Source organism: Manduca sexta, chromosome 6 (genome assembly GCF_014839805.1).
Source record: "Manduca sexta isolate Smith_Timp_Sample1 chromosome 6, JHU_Msex_v1.0, whole genome shotgun sequence".
Classification (NCBI taxonomy): domain Eukaryota; kingdom Metazoa; phylum Arthropoda; class Insecta; order Lepidoptera; family Sphingidae; genus Manduca; species Manduca sexta.
This window is the reverse complement of record NC_051120.1, coordinates 632,880-654,890: the sequence shown is the minus strand read 5'-3', so window position 1 is coordinate 654,890 and position 22,011 is coordinate 632,880. Positions and strand designations below refer to the sequence as shown.

The 22,011-nt window shown below is 40.8% G+C and overlaps 1 protein-coding gene across 1 annotated transcript in view; it reads left to right on the top strand.

Annotated features, from left to right (window-relative positions):
• The window catches only part of LOC115440927 (EH domain-containing protein 3), a 44,747-nt gene that overhangs the window by 2,227 nt on the left and 20,509 nt on the right, over positions 1 to 22,011 (top strand).

Sequence of the window (22,011 nt, the reverse complement as noted above, 5' to 3'; positions counted from 1 at the left end):
ACTGAATAGATTGTCTGTTATACTATTTAATTTGTGTGGGTATTTAGATTTTTTTCATTTGTGATACTTACAATATAAACAATTATAATTATAATACTATGCGGTCAGGATGATGTGATCACATGCAAATATTGTGTGTTATTATTTGCTCTTTTTCGATTTCATTTTGTACAGTATTCTATCCAAATCATTCTCTGCGTGCCGTCACCAGTGTGTTATCACAAGATATTGACCTAAATAATCATTGTTATCATTTATCGTGGAGATAGCGCGGCGGATTCAACGGCGAGCTGTTGTTAGGCAATCGCTATAATTAGAGAAACAAGATTCCTGTGTTTTACGATTTGGTCTAGAATTGTTTTGTCTGATCTTTGGTCTAGTAGAGAAGATATACTATGTATTTCGATTCCCGTCGCGTTCTAGGTTCAAACTTCTGATATACATTTCATTGGCTAAATTAGAAAATATAACTCCATCAAGATTTAATTTACATTAGGTATTATTTAACTGAATTGTATGTTGGCCAACAAAAAATAATGATTAAACTAGTATGGGGGTAAAGATTTGTAATAATTAAGTAAAAAGCTTTCTTTGCGTAAGAAATGTCGCTTTAGTTAGTAATTTGTATTAAATTACATATTAAAGCTTGTCATGACATATTGTTATTATCAATATGGAAAAGATATTTATGAAAGGCAAATATTTAGACTTTATAACATTTTCTTTAGGAATCGTTTACATGTCGCAATCGTGGACATGACTAATCACTTAATGACGTATTTTTATTTCACTGAGTCAACGTTAAAGGTGGCCCGATTACTGCACGGATTCGTTATTCGCGATTTGGTGTCAGTGCAAACGTTTGGTATTATAGTAGGTTGGGTAATTATAATTCTATGATATAAAAATATAAAAGCATGTATGTGCACATGGCAAAATGCAAGTCAGGCAGATATAATGTCACTGATAAAAATTAACGAAACCTTTCGCGTTGGTCTGCACTGTTCTATGAGAATTGATGTCCAATTTAGCTATTGGAATCGTTAAAGCAATCTCTAGTTCATCATACCCCGTCTATAATTGACCAGATTCGAGAAATCTGTACTATCGAACGGAATAGTTCAAATCGTTTCGATAAACTAAATGTAGGATCTTTCATACTACACAAACGAAGCAAAAAATTGGCACAGTTTCAACTTAATCGTACAATCGTTTTGATCCCTCGCAAAGTGTGTAGCCTACATAATAACATGATTGCTTCGTGATGACAAACGCATTGGTCAGTGATGATAATGGAATACATTTCAATGACAAAGATCGCATAGTAAATGCAACAGAACGTTCGCGATCGTCGGCCGTAGCGGATAAAGGCAGCGGCGAAAGTGTGGCCAGGTGCAATAGTACCGACTCGGGCTTGTGCAGCTAGCTTCGATGTCAACGGCAATTAAAACGCCTAACAAATTCCTAAGATTCACTTTTGCTTCCCAAAAAAATATATTATTGCTTATTAGTTTTTGTTTCTTTTTTTTATGAAAAAAAGTGTTACCTTGTGTAAATCGTTTTGCAAATCTACTTAAATAAAAGAAAGTAGTGTTAGTTACACTATTTATAACTCAAGAACGGATGAACCGATTTGGCTGAAAATTGGTGGAGAGGTAGCTTAGGGGGACAGGAAGAAATACCCTGATGAGTGATTGCCGTTACTCGGCACTTGGCAGTGACCTCATGGGCCATAGTTTTTAGCACCTGCTCATTCCCAAATTATAAATTTCGAATAGCGGTGGTAAACACCTTATCGATCGACACTCTTGTTCATATTTCCTTTTAGAATAATACCCAGGAGCTCAAGAGTATCTCAATGCAAAGCACGTACGTCGCGCACCTTAGTCTCGTTTTAATTTTATTTCGAGCACATCTAACGAGAAAGTTTTGTATGTTAAATAGTCACGTTGTGTTCAGTTGTCGCTTTTCGTCGTTTCCTAGAATTGGGTATTTTGACAGCCGAAACGTAGCGGACCATGAGCTGTATATCGAGAGGCTATCAGTTTATTTTGAACACACAATAGAGTACTCTGAGCCTGGTAATTTAGTGAAATCCCTAATTTCTATACACAAGAGATATTGCCTATTACCATTGTCATCGGAATTTGGGGGTATATACCAAAAGTACTTGCTTGCCATATTTATCACTATGTGCGATGTTGACTCATCCACCATCGTATACCCACAGTACAATATATGTTACTCTTGAGTGAATATTTTTTAATTTATCCCATTGAACAGTATGTTCTGCATCCGCCGTGACTTCATTCAGCTCATGCCGGTCACTCCACAGTCCACGAGTTGCGTTTGTAAGCCATGCGTGACGCCCGCCGGCGCATTGTTCGTTCAATTAACTGGGCTATATACTCGTACGAGTTTATTACGGTGTTCTCCACAATACAGCCCGTACACAGAACCGTGTGGTACTGACAAATAACCCGCATTTCTCGTCTATATTCGTATGTTTCAAAAGATCAGTTGGTCAAGTACGCAGCCTTTGAAAATATTTTATATCAGGTTTAATTAGGAGAGTAATAGTAAATGACTTTGGCACAGTAAAATACTTGCTATAAATGTATGATTAGATCTAGTGTATGTAATATGTCGTTTTTGGAACAAGACGCTGTATTCGTAAATTTCCGCGTCACGTTCGTGCGCTTAACGTCTCCGCTAATTACTTGGTGCAACGTCACATATACTGACACACTCACTGCACTCCACGCTATCGATTTTATTGTTCCTGTAGCGGAAACTCGTGGTTTTTCTTCCGAGTCTACATTCAAGATTGTGGGAACGATTGCTTTAATGAATTCTGATGGAAGAATAGGTCGTACACGTGAGGTTTATTAGTACGACAGACTTTCGTCAGACAGTTTCTAACTCAGGATGGGTTTAGTACCCGAGATTAGTCCTAATGATAGCCGAAATTGTAAAGGTCTTATGGTTCATAATGCAGAGACAGACCCAAGACAAATTATGCATACAGGCATATAGTGTTTTTGCTAGATATTTATTTTAAAGATGTCACATCTAACTTCTTTGTGTTTGTTGCTAGTTGCTAGGGTTTTGCCCGCCGCGGTGCATACCATACAATGACAACGTTCTATCGGTTTTTTTTAAATATAGTCCCAAATAGCAACTGCGCCTAACTTCTCAATTGGCTTATCGTCCACTGCGCCAAGAAGGCTTTGCAATATCTAGTTGCCTTTTTTTTTTTTTTTTTTGGTTTCGCGGAGAAAGTACCTTATTACTACTGCCCAGCCTTCGCGGGGGGCGACTGAGCGGTTATGCTGGGGTAACCGTGCCTTACGGCCCGACGTTGAGCCGCCCGGATTTGATGGTGACCTTCGAGCGACCGCCGGGCCGAGTCCCTAACCATATGTACAACTTAACCTACGCACGGCCTACCAGCTAAAACTCCGCGGTGGCCCTCTTCGGCGCATTTGGGACGGCTGCGGGCTTCCTCTGACGTTGTAGTGTCTAAGTCTACGACCGCAGCCGTCCCTGCGCGGTGCCGCCTTGCGGCCCGTCTCCTATTGGGGGGGGGGCTCAGAAGCCCCTGCGCACCAAAGGACGCCCTCGGCGTCTACGGCAGTATGAGGCCAACAACACACTGCCGTCCATCCCGGGGTCAACCGAAAATGTGCAAAATGCACAAAATGTACTAGGGCGGACAGCCCCCTGCTGCCCGCCGACGACCCCCTTCGTGGCCCCTATTAGTCGCCTCTTACGACAGGCAGGGGATACCGTGGTGGAATTCTCCAAACGCCCCCATTCCACAGGGCGGGAGACGCCGGTCAGTCGTCCACCCGGCGCCTCCTACGTCTCCTCTGACGGCGGGAGGGATCCTCCCTTTCTCGATCCCTCTCGGCACTCTCCTTCTGCGAGAGGACCACCTCGCAGAAGTGGGCCACCGCACGCCAGGCCTCCCGACTGCCGACCATGGAGGCGACCACGGCTGGCAGCGAGAGATCTCCTCCGACGACTGAAACGAGAGCGCTGCGCTCCTCGTCCCAGGCTGGGCAAGACTCCAACGTGTGTTGGGCCGTATCCCGCGGGCAGTTGCCACAATGGTGACACACGGCGCTTACTTCTGTGCCTACTATTTTCCACAGGTACTCACCGAAGCAACCATGCCCGGTGAGCACCTGCGTAAGGCGACAATGTCGCCGCGCCGTGGCGCCTGTCCAGCCATTGCGCAAAGACAGGACGCACTGCCGCGACGGCCCGAAGCCCCGCTGACGGGGCCTCCAGCCTGAGACGCCACTCCTCCACGGCGGCTCGCCGTAAGGAGGCCTTTTAGCCTCCACCTCCTTCGGGGCCGGACGCTGCCCGTTCCCGAACGCCTCCTCCCTCCAGTGAAAAGCGTCGGAGAGAGATTTGGCATCCAGATCCCAGGGCAGGAATCCGGCCAAAACACAAGCCGCCTCGTAGGAGACCGTACGGTACGCCCGTATGGCCCGCTGCGCAATGACTCGCTGCGGGCCCCGCAAGAGGGCGACAGAACGCCGCCCCAGGGCGTCAGCCCAGACCGGGCTGCCGTACAGTGCCATGGACCGCACGACCCCGTGGTACAACCTTCGGCAAGGGATACCAGGACCTTCCAGGTTGGGCAGCAGGCTAGAAAGAGCGCCCGCTGCCCTGGACAATCTCTTCCTTAACTTCTCAAAATGGGCGCGGAAATCCCACCGGCTATCCAAAATCAAACCCAAATATTTCATATTTTTGCCGATGGGAATCCGCACCCCCTCAACCACGATGTGGGCACCGGCCGGCGGCCCTCTCCGAGGCCCGTGAAAACAAATGGCCTCGGTCTTTTCGAGAGCCACCTTCAAACCTAACCGCCGGATTCGGCTCACTACATTGCCGGTGCCCACCGCCGCCAGGATCGCAGCATCCTGGAAGGTCTTGCACGTCGCCGTGACAAGCGTGTCATCCGCATAACACGTCACGCCGACGCCTCGGAGATTGGCACCACGGAGCACCCAGTCGTAGCCGATGTTCCACAAGAGTGGGCCTAGAACCGACCCCTGCGGGACACCGCACGTCATTGCTCTCCGGTGCCACCCGTCGGCGCCCGGATACACCACGTACCTGTCAGAAAGGTACACGTGCACCAGACGCCAGAGATAGGGCGGCACCACGTGGTACCGCAGTGCCTCGTTGATGCATGGCCAGGGGAGCGAATTGAACGCATTTGAGAATAGCAAATATCTAGTTGCCTAGCTGAACAAGTAGTTTCACTTATTCTATATCCGTGAGTTAGATCATGTGTTTACAAGCTTGCGGCATCAGAGGTTATCGGCTTACAGCGACCGATCTATCACCACATTGCACACATTCTACCGTTTCAACACCTCTCATTACTAGCTTCATTTCTATTTCCATTTATGTATTTTGTGGAAGTTACTGTAGTTCTGTCAATAGCATCAACTCGGTCGGGATGTGCCACCACCTTAGATAAAGCTTTATGCATACTTCGTAGTTCCACTATAATCTGTTTTGTTGATAGATTAATGAGTTTGCTTGACTGGGTAGACGTCATTTTGAGAAAACTAGTGATAGAACATTTAACTGATCAGATATTGTGGTTATTAGTTAATAAGAATACTAGAGCCTAGGTTAGGCGTATTCCTCTCAATTCCCGCCGGTAATATGTCCAGGTTACTGGATTTGCCTTTATTTAAAGGCAGTAGTTATCACGTGTCATCAGGACACAGGTGTGCATGTTTACCGACAGTTCACTGTGAAAAAAATGAGTTTGAATTCCATAAAACTACTAGTCATACACGTTTAACATACCTACTTCTTTACTTACTCGGGTATGTTCCACGATATAATTACGTTTAATTACTATTCCGCCGCTAAAAATCTAATATTACAACACATTTGCATAAATACTTTTTTCCGTTTTGCTTTGTACTGTTTGGCGTAATGTTTTCGATTGTTGACTAAAGCAAGAGCTTGATTCAAGTATTCCTTTTGCCATTTATATAAATTATAATTGATCTAGGACTATTTGTATGCATTTAACTCCATAGCTGTTTAAGTTCACGTATTGTAGCAAATTACCAATCAGGAAAAAAATTTCAAACGCTTTCTTTAATAGTATTTTATCCGCGCCGCAATATCGTGCAGAACTTTATGATCTAAAGTTCATTTGCACAAGACGTATTTACTAACCGTTCTTACGAATACACATAACACTGTCTAGAATTTAGTCAATTCAAATAATGCAGAAACTGTACATAGTTATAACATTCGGCGCCTCAGTCTACAGGCTAGTCTCATGTCCTAAATCTGTTCCATCGATTGGTCCATTCTAGCCCGTATCAAACCAGTCACCAGTAGTATTCGGAGCGCAGTGCGGGAGCGCGTGTCTTATTCATTATCGCCTTTAATAGCGTATTTCAATATAACTGGTGTAATTTCTTTAGCAGCATTCCTCATACTGATCGATATTATTCATCTGTTCAAATCAGAACTTTGAATTCAAAATACAAATCATTGCGTTCAGCCTCAGGTATCAAAATGGTTTAGTAATCTTGAGTAATTCTTCAAACAAATGCATAAAATGCTTAGACATTATTATTTCAATAAGCAAAGATACTACATACTCGGGCAGACTTCAGCATCCGAGAGACCTACGAGGAACTCCCATCTGCATAGATTGAGATGCGTCCACTGTCCACGCTAGCATATGGCAGGATTCGTCAACTTTCACTTCCCGTGTATAAATCCTTCGTGGCGGGCTCTTATCAAACGGCGCATAGCGGGACCGCGCACACTTTCACCGCTCTGACATTCGGCGACTCCGCTCGTTTGTCAAAGTATTGGACATGGGCTTTATATTGCTTGGTTGTATCACCAAACCTCTTGTAAGCATTCATAATACTAAAGGTATCCTACTGCATCGGCCTTTAGAGAAAGAAAGAGGAAATGGAACGTAGAAGGAAGTTTTATTAGGCCTCCACCAAACTCTCTTGTCGTAGGACATAAACACCAAAGATGACACTTTATTTAGATTTTCTAAAAAACGCGGTAAACTCAAGCGATTTTATCCATTTATGTTGTAGAAGACGAAACTGAACAAAATATAACATTTTGAGTTGTCGCAAAAATCATTGCTTTCAACTAAGTAATTGGAAAACAGACTCGTCCCAAAATATCGATTTCACAATAGAACTTAATCAACAAACTATCAATAATCTAGAAAATGTGAAGTATTTAGGCGGCTACTTCAGCGAATTTATCGAGGACGATCGAAAACTTAGATTGTGTTTCGCAGAACACTTAAATTGTTCAATTTATATAACTTCTGTTTTAACTTATACATTTTTATAATTGTTTAACTTATAATAATAATGAGACGTGCACCTCGTTCGTTTAAGAGATCGTCACGCTGCTGTAAATACTAGATTAACCATGTTTTTGTTTGATTTTCAAACATTTTCATATTTCACCAGGTTCTTTAATGAATGGTGATATATTTGTAATATAAGACCCACTATGTATTTTGTCTGCGGAAAATATACCAGTGTATAACCAATCTCAAATTACATTAAAATCAAACCAGCTGTTTGCGTGGTTGGTTAACAAACACACTCAAAAACATTGATATTTATAAGGTCATTATTGGCAACACTATATTGCCCTATTTTCCTGTTAGTTCGGTCGCTAAGTTAATTCGTGAAGTTCCCGAGAACGTTGACTCATCACTTGTAACGACAACTCAAGGCGCCGCGGGTTATATTTCATCTACCCACTACACTACACATGGATATAATCAATTAAGCGGTAGTTATACCTTATTTATTATACAATTGAATGTATAATATTATGTTGAACTCCTTAGGGCTTATATCGACCCAGCACTAGAGATAACACACTACCGATGCTCATAAACATTGAGTCGGCTGAGTGCAGGCGTCAGGTAGTCGCCTCGCCGTAATCGAATTTATACCAAACTTGATTACGCACCGCTATTTCACAGTACTTGTTTATCGAAGGGCCCTCATACAAAGTCGGTAATTGTGCGATAGTGATGCACTGATACACATTATAATAGAATGCGTGCGTATCCGAATTACTATGCGTTAAGCGAAACTTGATTTGTTAATCGTCTGCATTACGCCATAGGTTAAGGGAAATTCATTGTCAGAAGGATAGAATAGGGGAGATCAACGGATGTAATCGCCCCTAAGTAGAATCGAATTATTTTCATTATTCTGTAACATAATTAAAGAAAGGTATTTAGATTTTACTTAATTATAGTATGAGGCGGCTCGAGGCTGGTGATGACACAGTGTAATTAATGTGCGTGCACACTAGAGCTGGTTACTGGCCGGTGCGATGAGACATGATGCGGGTACAGGGGCGCGGACACTCTTGTGTTCCGCCGCCATTGTCCCGCGACCTTGCGTTTTGTAAACACGCCATAAACTACCGGCAGTTCACAGTTCAGTTGATCCACTTTACGTGACACATTGTACACTCTGGTTTATCGTGTTTAGTTTGATTGTTTACACAGTCCAGGCGAAGGCGGTATCTTTTGTATGAATCGTAAACGCTTAGATCATTCGCAAACAAATGAGAGTTGTTACTTGCTTTGCGATTTATTAGACATACATTTCTTTAGTTTCGATAGTCGTTGTCTACAACATAAAATAATGTTGGCCGTTTAATGGTCGGCTAACAAATTCTTATATGGATTTAATAAATTAAATTACTTTTGCAACATTTAAAATAAACGGAAGTTTAGCATGATGCGCACACGCATTCACATAATCTGCACTATCGTCACATCACGAAATGAATTTGTATACTAACCCCCTTATTCATAAACGTTTTTTATCTAAGGACGAAGTAAAGCTGTGATAACAAGTCTGTTTCTCAGTGCTGACGGCATGGCAGTCTTCTTATTGCGTAGACATAGAGCCGCTGTGATTGGCTAATATTGAGATACAACAATAATAGCCAATCACAACGGCCCTATGTCTGTTTCTCAGTGCCGTTGGGCACTGAGAAACAAGCTTGTTATCACAGCTTTACTTCGTCCTTAGATAAAAAACGTTTATGAATAAGGGGGTAAGTATTATTATTGAACCGTGATGACGTTGCGTTTTAGACAACATATCGCGTCGGGTGGGCAATGTTCAACAACGATCGCTTCACGTACTAATGTGGGTCACCACTCGAGGACAATGCACCACTTGAAACTACTGCTCTACTAGGTGGGTAGGTCTCGTGGGCGGGAATCCGTTTCGGCAACCGCACCATACCAACCCTGTATTATATTCTACCCACTGATGAGTACGGCCCGTCTCTACTACTAAGAGTTATACATATATAGGCCTTAGTCCACTTCTCTAACTTATGCGTCTTGGCAGATTTCACATATCCTGTTAATTGTAATGGATAATCTGGAGGATATATGTCGACATATAAGCTATAAATGATAAACAATACATATTTAACTTCGAAAGTCAGAAACGTGTCATGAGCGCATTGGGTTTTGAACCTGCGTACCTTCAACCTTGTCTCGGCAGTCCGTTCTATTCTCACCTGAGCTGTCGCGTATCAGGTTGACGAGCGGAGTATCTTTATAGTATAAAGTTCTCGATGATGTGAATGGTTTTAGGCAGGCGTGCGTTTACTGTGAGGCAAGTAACCTGGCAGATTACATGCCTAACCATGATTAAATAAAGCACAAATTTATTAAAATAATTGAATGACGTCTTTAACCACAAAAATCCAGGCACCTCATTCTAACGAGTAAAACTACGAAACATTAGTGGTTAATATTTTTTTATTGTATTATTGTAGTTAAAATAGGTATTGTAGTTTCTAGAAGCTATGGAAAATGTTCGGCAGTACAAAGCGCAGGCACGTAGAGAAGTGCTAACTGCTCGGTCACACGCACTTCGAGCCGTGGCGGGCTGTGAAGTATGTAATTACACATACTATATTCGGTATCAGTGGTGTAGTAGTGACGTCACCCACATGATAACTGATAACGCACTAACAATCACGTGGACGCAGATGGGCGAGGTTGATTAGTTGATAAAAATGATTTGAACTTGAATTCAAAGTTAAGGTAGAATGTATAATATATGTTTTCATAGCCTTATGCTTGTGGCGCCAGAAATTTATTTGCTCTTTTTAGTATGCCATTATGTAAGACAGAGTCCCGAGGTCAGTATTTCTAATTACCTACTGTTCAAAATCTATCTTTTTCTTCATTTAACTGCTCTGTTCCTCCCACTGTCTACACATATTTTTAGGAACTTATTACTGTAGAAATAGTTTATTCTTGACGATACATTATTGCTTGAGAAGTATATTTGATGAGTACAACTAGAGGTCCAATCAGGGTAACTAATGAAAGACTTGGCCCAGTTATACGCATCAAATCGATCCGCGGTTGGGCAACGTTAGGTGCGGTCGCTAACTACTGCCCGTGTGCGGATCGACTTACATGTGCCGGTGGGTAATAGTCAGATTTATAAGTCATTCACCTCGTTTAATTGGTAGCGTGTCTTGAGGAAATTGTGTAAACGAGCCTTTTCACCCACTTATTTTAAGGATACAGGACTACAAAGTCGGTGTGGTGTGGATGCTGGCATTATCCAAATTAGGAACCTTTTACCAAATCTCTATTATCATTGAACTAGATCTAGGTCACCGATTCCGCGAACTTTCAGCGCTCTTTATTCCCTTCTTAACAGTGCACCAGATTTTGACGTTTTTTCGGCTGATTGAAATGTGATCCAGTATGAATGTTGCATTATTGTGAAATTAACTCATGATAATAACCGCATATTTCATTTAGTTATTAAGTATATTATTGATATGTTTAGTATTTTACTATAGTTATATCTTGTTATTATTAACTTAATTAGTGTAATTGGTTTATCCGTTCTAAATAAATAAAATAAATAAATAATATAAGCAGTAGGATACCTAAATTTTGTTTTGAAAATCGGGAGCTGTTTTAATAAATGCGAATATGATTTGTGAGATTATACATTGTATTCAAACACTGCATTCTGTCGCCGGCGTTTAGTATACTCATGAAGGTGTTAGCAATTTAAAGGAACATTGATTTTACTGATGTACGTAAGTGAGTTATAATTCGTCTCTGTTTTTTTATACAGTTGAATAACAAAGTGACCAAGCCCCTTGCTTGCTTGGCCATTAACAGTTAGCAGCACTACATAGAACTTTGAGGCAGAATGCTGGTCCTACTCAGAAAGACTCCAACAAACGACTAACCGTTTATTGAAGCCTGGCTATGGTAGTATGGAAACATCACAGTGTAAATCACGTGTCGTTTGTAGGGTTTGTTTGTTATTGCGCATTGTATTGTAGTAACTACTAGTCTGACACAGAGCAAGGCTGTCGTGGGTCGTGACGTCAACCTTTTATCGATCTTTAATGCCTTGCTCACAACAGTGCCAGTCTAGGCGCAATTAATAGTCACTTCTTTAACATGCAAATGATAAGTGTGCACCATTTTAGGACTCACTGTAGAATTCTGCCGTCAAGCTAAAACATTCAGAGGTATTGTTTTATTTTAAAGGACAATGTGGCGAGTGGAGTCATTGGAAGTTATGTTAATTGTTACCTAACAATTTTGTTATCTCGTATTATCGAGTGCCACTGCCGTGCTATGCAAGTCTTAGTAATTTAAAGTACTGAATCTCTGCTTCTACTGTATCTTTAGGCACAAGCATGGTACTTACCACCTGGTGAGCAATTTGTGTATCTAGCCCTTTGATAAACAATAAACATTACGTAGAAGATGACTAGCATTTGTGCGCAAACCGTTATTATTGGTGTTTATTCAATTGATTGTCTCATTGATTTGTTTTGATTTTTAATAATGGGACTTACGAATATTACTCATTGTGTAATACGTAGTTAGTGACGTCATTGCCTAGTATAATATCGTCCACCCAGCAAATACGTAGTTCTGACTGGGGACGTAAATAAGGTACCTATTGCAGCTGGCCGGGTATATCCATGTACCGATACGAATGTCTGTTTTGAAAATACGTATCTGATTTATACCGGGTGATGGTTTTTTTAAACAAAACAACACGTTTGGGTTGTTCTTACTGTTAAGAAAATGCAATAAAAAGCGTCTATTCATGCAATATTCGTAATTTTTACACTTCCTTAATGCGCCGTAAAAGTAATTCACGAGCGTCTCTACATTGTGCTGTCTATTGAAGGTACAACGTGTTTTGGCAACGAGCCTAACTTGGGTTATTGCCCGAGGGAATAACGATTGATATTCATATTGTAGTACATCTACAGTGGAATGGTACACCATTTCACATAACCACGTGAACTGGTAGGAGTGTTCTGTGGGCACGCATCGGCAGTGAAACTCTCATTTGTGTGACAAATCCTTCAATCTGCAATTCCTTTTCTATAATTTCTACAAAGCTTCTATAATTGTCTTTACATTGTGTATTAGTAGTTGTGAGAACGTCGTCAGGTGACCCACTAGCTCCTTTATTAGCGTATTATAACGCAAATTTAATAGTTTTTTCGACATTTTCTGGACTCAAACTATCTTTAGCCGAACGTGGAACTCCCTTGTTTAAAATACTTTTGGTTGGTGATGACCAGATTGATTAGTTGTAGACCCTTAATCGTTGTGGGTGCCTTTGTCTAGCTGTCACATTTAGATGGATAGTTAAAATCTGAGGTCTATACCCTGGTTCATAGTCGACACCTGTGGAGTCGAGTCATTGTTTCTGTTTGTTTGCATCGCACTATAAATAAAGCAACTCATAACTATGCGCATTTAACTGCTAGCACTGTTAGACGGGCATTAATGATGCTCTCGTTGCATTAATACAGCTTCGAAACTGCTTTCTTGTATATCCTATGTAGATTATTGTATAAGGTAGACACGTATGTAATCCACACGTCGACTGTCTGTTGAGATTATTTCCATTCTATAGTATATTTACACCAGTTACTCAATAATTATCTTAGATTTTTTGCATTACCCAAATGTAAATTTTTCTAAACCTGGAATTCACTAATTGTCCTAGAGGAATGGCTACTAGAGAAACTTATAAAGCTATCATTGGCTACGACAAATTCTAGAAATTATTAATTCACAATTTACCCCGTTCTTAATTCTTTTAAAACATAGAAATACCAACCAATTCCGTTCAGACTCGCAAAAAACATGCCTTACCACGCTTGCAACTCGTTCTCAGAATGTGTATTAAGTTTACCAACTTACTGAGAAAATAAAAACCAATAAGGGCATTCGTGACACGCGTGTCAATGACTTTCAAATTACGAGCCACTCACAAGTTACAAGATAGCGCCCCTATAGCAGGCACCAGTATTTATTGGCACCCTGCGCCTGATAGAAGTTGCGTTTTATCTGCTGTCACGGATGAAGAGCTACGTTGGTGTATCACACCACACGTATTTAACTTCTGTTCACTTTATTGGGAACATGGTTTCGTTCAGGAAATTCTTCTTCCATCCACTGGTGGCGAAAGATGAATTTTTCCGAAAAGGAACTCTGCACAACATGTAGGTGTTAATATACACAAAGGCAGTCAGCATATCCTTCTAATGGTAATAAAATTCTACATAAAGACAACCGGGCAAGAATAAGGTTATATGGATTCGCGACTGACATGTACCCTTATTTCAGTCGAATGTGGAGTCTGCTCAACACAGGTTTCAGAGAATCTGGCTTAGTTTTTATGGTCGACCCTCTCATCATTACTATCATACACTCCTCAGGGGCATCGAACCCCGAATAAATATGTAAGGAAAACCCACATCAATGTTGTCTGACTTGGGATTCGCACGCTGGTCTTCCCGATTCCACATCCCCTATAAGTTGCTACAATGCCAACTAGGCGACAAAGTTTAGGTGTGTAGTGATGATATTAAAATCCTTTATGCAGACACATCATTTATAATGCGTGTTAGAAAATAAAGTAAATTGTAAATCTATTTTAGTTAATAAACATCGACAACTCGGTTTGCCCAACTTTGGCAAAGGCCTCCTCCAATCCTTGCCATTTTTTCCTATTTAGTTCATGTGTACAGCTTATCAAATATTAATTTGTTCCTATTTTGATCATCTTAGATATAACACATAACAGCCATAAGTACGTAATAAGGAGCATAATGTGAAATTTGCTGAATTGTCTACTTACTCTTAGTTAAAAGAAACAAAGTAGGTTTTTGAATGAACTGCGCATGCTCATGTGTCACGATCAGACCTTGAAGACGTTACCAGCTTCCATACCTAAAGATAATATTTTCATGACGACATGCTATGATTCGCCATGGAAAATAAACCTAATTAGGCGCAATCCGTTTTTCAAATCGAGTTATACGAATAATGGGATTCCCGTATTCAAAACTGAGTCCTTTACTACTGACGTAAGATATGACCGTATCAGTGACGTTATTAAGATAGCAACATCATAGTAGGATTAGTGGTTTGCATAGATATTTAAAAAGGACAGTCCTGCTTATGTGTGTGTAATGCGGTTCGGGTTTCCCATCATTACATCGTTGTGACAAAACAAATAACCTCAACATAACATAATCCGTGGCGGCAGTCGTGTTTATTGTGAATCATCTTATTGTATAATTGTAATTCGCGAATCACGACTGCTGACGAGTTTTAGATTGTTTTAGCGAGTGCTTTCTTGGACCGAGCAAATTCATTAGCATAATGGTATTGTAAATAACCCTATTTATAAAACTTGAAATCATTTTTAGAAAAACTTGAAACGATTTCCTATTAGATCCGAAGAAGAAGCTTGCTCAAGTTCAAAAACCGTTTTCGTTCGAGAATCGAACTCACACTATCCTTTTACAATCCGTTATGCTCCCGTCTGTCCGATAAATGCATACTTCGTTCATCATAATCGGTATGTGCGGAAGAAAGCCGCGATAGCAGGGACACTATCATACGGAATGCATCCAACCATACCACGCGTTTACGATCGGGAATGCGTATCCAAAGTGAATCTAGGAAGTGATACAAATACATAACGATGAGCAATGACGAGCTGTTTGTGCCCACAGAGTGGCGAGTGGCGTGTGTTAACGAGTTACACGGCTCGTTTGAGATAACTGTGCGCGAGTGACGCTAGATCACATTCTGGACTGATGGCCGTGGGATAGTTAATCATTTTTACATTTTGTTGCAAGATGTGTTCCGGCTTGGAGGTTTTGTAGGCAGCGTAATGATTGTAGATGATGTGACATAGCGTCATGCGTCCCTAGATGATGGGCGTTGTGTATTTTTTTTCTGGGCGGTGGGATTCCTAGGAAGAGGCCCTTATCATTATCAGACTATCGGCCTTCAGCATTTTTAGCTGTTACTCCACAGCTTAACAAACCAAGCAGATCCCATATTAAGCGAGAATTTCCAAGTAGTTGTGTAAGTACCGTGCGAACTGCGAACACCTTCATTCATGCTCTGGTTATGCAACATGGTTGACGCGGGTCTCGGCGCGGCTCATCTGGCGATGCTTACCGACTAGGACTGGCTGTTATCGCGTGATAGCGTTATCTACGTGTAGGTGGACGCGAGCTACGATTGTGTTAGACCGGGTAATTAACTGTTATGTAACTAGCCAAAGAAATGTATGCCCTTCGAGAATGTATATTAAAAAAGAAGTTTAGTATAGATAATATCTTACTTATATATCGTAGTTATTGTAAGTACGACAAGTTGTCCGGGATCGACCACTCCATTCACTTTGCATTCATTGTTGTGTACTCGACTATCCAATTCAACTGTTCTGTCTATAAAGTTCTTTCGTTGTATGTTACAACAATTTTAATCACCGCTGTGGTCTGCCTTATTACTAATGTGTAATGCACACTAATGATTGACACACGTCAGTCCCCCGCTAGCGAGCCAGCTGCTCGCATTGCTATTTGCTAACAAATTCCTCTTTAACTGCGCTCTTGGGAAACGCTATGACACTGCGCAGTTTTTATCAAAGCGACGTTCACAGTTCGTGTCACTTTACTCATTGGACATTGACAGCCGTTAGGTATTAGTATTCAATCATTACATTCCTAGAATTTTGTGTTGTGCAATCAGTTTTTGTTACTTTTAACAGTTTTGCTATTTGTTTTTTCTTCAAAATATGACACTAACTTTACGGTACTAAAATGATCATCACCATGAATTTATGCTATCAATTCAGTATCTATTGGCATTGAAAATGTTATTAGCTGTATATCTTGATAGGATCTTTTAAGCATTTAAACTCTCTTACTTAACTATTCTTGTCCCGTGCACATGGTTAGATTTTGATATTGTCTAGACTTTTGAGTGTTGCCCGCTCGAAGCACGTGGAGTCTCGAGTACAGCTATTGTGTGCCGTTAGCTGACTCAGCACCCATAGTACACGTATGGAAGTACCGAGCACCAACTACACCTAGCCACTGTCTTCTGGCACAATATAAAGCTAGTGAACTGTGGGCTGCGGGCAGCGGTGTCATGTCATGACTGTCCGATTGTAGGTCAGTTACCGGCTACAATTAGATATGGTTAAATATGACGATTAATTTTTTATGGAGCTGACTGTCGATGAGGTCACACGCCACGTTCAAAAAAACGTTGAAATGCAAAGTACTGTAGGGCATTGCACCACGCTTGAAGCTCGATGACATCTTTTCAGTAGTTTACTGTAATTCACGTTGTCATACAACTCTGCTACTATACTATTGCTTAGAGGCAGGAGCACAAAAAGTACTTATACAAATTGTTTCTCATATATGTGAGGTGCGCCTTGTAGTGCACCACGTCGATCTAATTAAAAAATATGTTATATCCGCGTAATATTTTGAGCCATCGACAATTGAAATGTATTCTAGATTTTTCTAGATTAATATTTTAGAAAAATCTGATGAATTCACATGATTCTGTAATTTTGTAAAATGTTTACACAGCATGTGCTTCACCAACTAACAGTACAACCGCTTATTAATAATGATGACTTACATTGCGCGTTGCTGTATCTTCCCTGTTTGCCCACATAAATGTACGTTGCTAACTACAATGTTAGATGAGCTAATATAGCAAATTTACACTGTGATTGTGAAACTGGGTTGTATTTGTAGAGATCTCAGATCTAATTTACGAATGAAAAAGTTTTACGAAGTTTTTTGTTGTTGCGCGCCTCGAGATCAGAATGAACGGGACCGAGCGCTGGCGCTTTGATATCGAATTTTTGAGGTGTTTTTGTACTAATCTGTTATTGAATTTGTGCCAACAGGTACTGTATTCTATGTCAGTTTTAATTCCACCATTTTTATATTCGCGGAATTCCTTTTATATAATTTATTGTACTACCTGTTTCCCGTGGTTTAGCTCGCGTGTAAAGCCTTCTCCGCTACAAAAGTCCCTAAAACACTATAATCTTAAGTAACAGACGCATTTTTGTTACTTTAGGTTAGGCCGAGTCATGGAGCCTAATTCCAAGAGATTTATTGACTATTATTCTAGACGTACGAAAACAATGAAAATCCATAAATATCTTTCTGTTTAACGGAGTATCATTCGGTGTTTTTACGACCTAGGCAGAATATGGCCTGACGCAGACGTCTGTCTGGCGACTGGGATTTTACCTACAGTAAATTAGGCTTGCTGCAGGAAAGACGTAAAAACACTTTTAGTAGTGACGGGTGCAGGTAACTTTTTGTCAAAAACCACGCCTTTGTTTTAGCGACGTCAATTTTCTTTTCCTGTTAGTCTACCACTGATTTTTTCATACGGTTTACTGATAAAAACATAAAAGGTCTATTCAAATGATTTGCACTGAACATAGTTTCTCATACTTCGTTGAAATAATGCTAATTATGAAAAACGTGCATTAGTGTTAATTTGTGGTATAAACATTCGCGGGTGACGTCACGCGCTGAATCATTACATTTCACAAGCTTGTTAGTGACCTAGTGAAAAATCACGTACACTATACAGCGAGACAGCCTTCTCTTTAGACCTTTTCCTACGGTTGCAAGTTCAAATTCTCCCAGCGGAAAACTAGAATGTTCCTAAATTGTAGGTTGCGTGACTTAGGTAGGTTGCACTTGCCATTGCCCAATACCCAAACCTGAGCGCAGGTACCTCACCACATACAGCCGGCTGAAGTTGTATTCAACTTTATTGGGGTTATTTGTTGACAACGTAATAATATAGTAATTGTAGTGAAGTCAAATGTTTTACATAGCTCTGTAACTAATAGATGCTAATAATTTTGCTTAGTGGAAAGGGAAGAACGTCTTTAATTTCCGCCTGGTGTGATTAAGAGTATGTATTGAATTGTATTATGGCAAAGAACTGAATAGGGTTTTGCAGTATTGCCTCTCCTAGAACTGCCCTTACCTCGACCACATGAATACGTAGAGGTCCAGTTAGACAGATTGACTGACAAACTGCCTCGCTGGTGTAGTTTTTTTGCATGCGCTGTAAATTTACTGCTCTGAGGCCCTGGGTTCGAATCTCGGGTCTAGCAAAGTGATATTGGGTTTTTCGGCTAAGTAAGAGCCCAGAATCTGAAATTCATGCCTGATATGGTGATAGATGTCTAACACATGTACGTGAGTTATATAATTATTCCTCTGTCTGCCTCTGCGGGAATAACAGGCGTCAGTGCATGTATGTGTAAATTAAACAGATTCTTTCATTATTGCTTATAGTTAATGGAAAATATAAGTTCAATAATTACATCACGACGGAAGAGCCTTGTGGAAGGATGAGGCTAGTGATTTGTGTGCGCGTGTTAATTGATACTCATATGAACGTAGAGTGTCACTAGCTCTCCGGATATGTGGCTAGCTGTGTACGTACATGGTACTATATAATTATACGTATCAACTTCATGAGAACTAGTTACAACCGGCTTGAAATGGAGGCTCTTTATTTATGTGACGCAATGTATGTGCAACGTGGGGTAACAATAACTAAAACTATAACAAAATAATTCCGCGTTTTGCTAAATGATGAAGTTTTATACATTGATAGATCAAGCTCTAGTTTAACATGTGATGGAAGTGGAGTTACATTTCGAGAAGAATTGGCAGACGGTCGAAGTTGCGAGCAAATTCTAGTACAAAATATTCAGTTTATCGTGCACAATATTCAGGTTTAGAACAATTTTACTACGCGAAGGTTGTATGTAAATATTATCAGACTGTGGATTTAGCACGGCGTGAATTTGCATTGATCTCTTATCAGCCACTGATACGGGCGATCAGTACGATCAGCGCCAATGTCAATGTCAAGGACAGGCCCGGATTAAACGGGATACGTTTGCCCCAATTCTCAAATATTTTATGTGGTCATTACGCCGAGCAGCCGTGGGTGTCGGCGATTACCATTGGTAATATACGTGCTCCAGCATTTGTTCTAAATTTGTACCATATTAACGGCATTAGAATTCTTTACTTAATGCTATCACGAAAATAAGCCATAAAATGAATGATTATACTTTATTATTCTGTTAAAAAAATAGAAATCGGTCTGATAGCTCCTGAGATTAGAAAAGATTTTATAAAGTAAACGAGATCAAGTGTACTGCTATAGTAACTGCATAGACCTCGTCCGGTGTAGCCCGCATTCGCGTTTTGAAAAGAACACTGGTTGACAATGAGACCGCGTCGGGCACTTTCGCCGCTGCTCTCGTGCTGTCGCCGACGACCGCGCCGCCCGGCCGCGATGGATTTAACGCGATCAAATGAGCGAATGGCGTGAGTCAAGTGCTATTTATTAGCCGGTGTATTAGTCGGTGAGGTCGTTGGCCCCCACGCGGTGCTCGCAATTCGGTCAAGGCGTCTCTGGAAACGGTACAGGAGTTTGTTTTTCGTCTTTTTTTGTAAGTTATAGGTGTAATTAAATACCTACTTGACCGCGTTTATTGTTTTTTTTTAAATGGTCATTAGTGTTCAAGTATTTATAAGTATGTATATCCACCATCACTTAATTGATTGTTTATTTTTGGTGAAAAAGATTTTTGCCTTGTCTACCCTCAAAAGTCTATAGCGAGTGTACCAAAACTTGTTTGCAACTGAATAGGGGTTCCGCCCTTCACTCGCGCCACGCACACGATTTTGCAAATTTCGGTTTCGTCCATAGTAATTTGTAGGCCCAAAAGCCCTTTTCTTTATTTTATCTCACGTCACCATTAAGTTTATCAAGATTCATGATGCTTTTCGAGTAACGTGATTTTTCTCGCGTCGGAAACAATAGTTTAAGCTTCTGTCATTGTTGTTATACTTTGATTATTATGACATGGACTTTGCGAAAAGTCAGCGTCAATTTATCATTATAGTACACTTTTTCAAACAAATTAATCTACTTCTCAACTGATAACGTAGTAAAAATACCAGGAAAACACTGAATGCAAGTTGTAACGTCCTGTGGTCTTCAGTGGTTGTTATCTATTTTAGCGGCACCGGGATAGGTAATGGTGAGATAGCAACTGCAATGTCAAAATTAATAACATCCAGAAACGATTAGCAACATTACCAACTGTTTCGGCAAATCGTTTTATAATTGGCTGTTTCAAGATTCTGTGCGGTGAGTAGACATCGCGTGGAAGCCGTAGTAGGTACAGCTCCGGTGGCGTCGCGAATCGATGTACCGATAGTCTGTGATGTACCGCTTCGAGAAGCAGACACCTGCCACGCGACCGACGCTGTCTTCAATAATACTTATGACTACCCGACGTGGTAACAAGCTCGCCCCATACCACATCTTCGTACGAACGTACTCGGCTGTGGGTGTTTCAATTACGGTCCTGTTTAAATCTTTGGGGAAAGACGCGAGTTTAGGATCAATTTAAAGCATTCGCAAGCAACAGGTTCTCACTGGTTTTACTGTACGAGGAGCGACAAGTTGCTTCTGATTGTGATCATATTATGGTCTTTTATGTGTCTTATTACGTAATTGATCATATTGATTACATAATACGTCTTATACCTTCCTCGTTTATCAGTACGGCTAACCGCAAAACCTAAGCTTTAACTGTGTTGAAAAGCGATATGTGGACTAATCATTATATCGATTATCGATTGAACTTCGCGTCGCGTCGCTATTATCGTTGAGTTAATGGTTTTGCACACAGTCTGGCCGGGACAAGACAGTGGCAACCCGCATAAATATCCAGCGTGTGGCCTTTACAAATTTGCAGAGTTTAGTAGGGAATAGCGCTTACCTTCCATATCGTACAAGACCATAACGGTTCCTTTCTATAATATTATAGGTTTCGAGAAATTAACAGTTAATCTATATGCATTTAGTGTGTCAAGTCAGTATTCCTCGCTACCTGCACTGGCGGTCACGCGCAACCTCCCCGTCCTGTACAATTTACGTTTTCCCGGTCAGGTCTCAGGATAATGAGTAATTCGGGTGAAGAGCATACATAAATTATGAACGATGCTAAAATTATGTAGCTATAAAATGAACCGATATTTTTGTCCCGATACCACTTGATCGAACCCACACCGTCATATGCGCCGAAACTTTTATTCGCATATCTATCACGCCGTCTGATTTCGCAGGAAGCTCTAATGGGGATGTACGAATTCTCGACGCACCGTCTGTCCACGATTAGCCAATCAACTGCTGCGTGGCTTCGGCTCATTAGCTCTACCGCCGCTGCCCGCTCCAATACAACGTGCATGCAAACTGGTTTCCTTGTATTTAACATGCCGAAAGACAGGACGAGCAGTTCCACCGTGTTCTTTTTTCAGGATATAATTAGGCTGTATGTTAACATCGGATATGGTCTACCTTTGCGCCAAAATCGCTCAAATTTGTCATTAAGTTGAACAAACATCCCAACATTTAAAAATCTTATAAACTGTCTTATTCATAATATTCATACTAATATTATGACGAAAATAATTCACTGCTTAAGAGTTAGATGAATAAACAGAATTGAG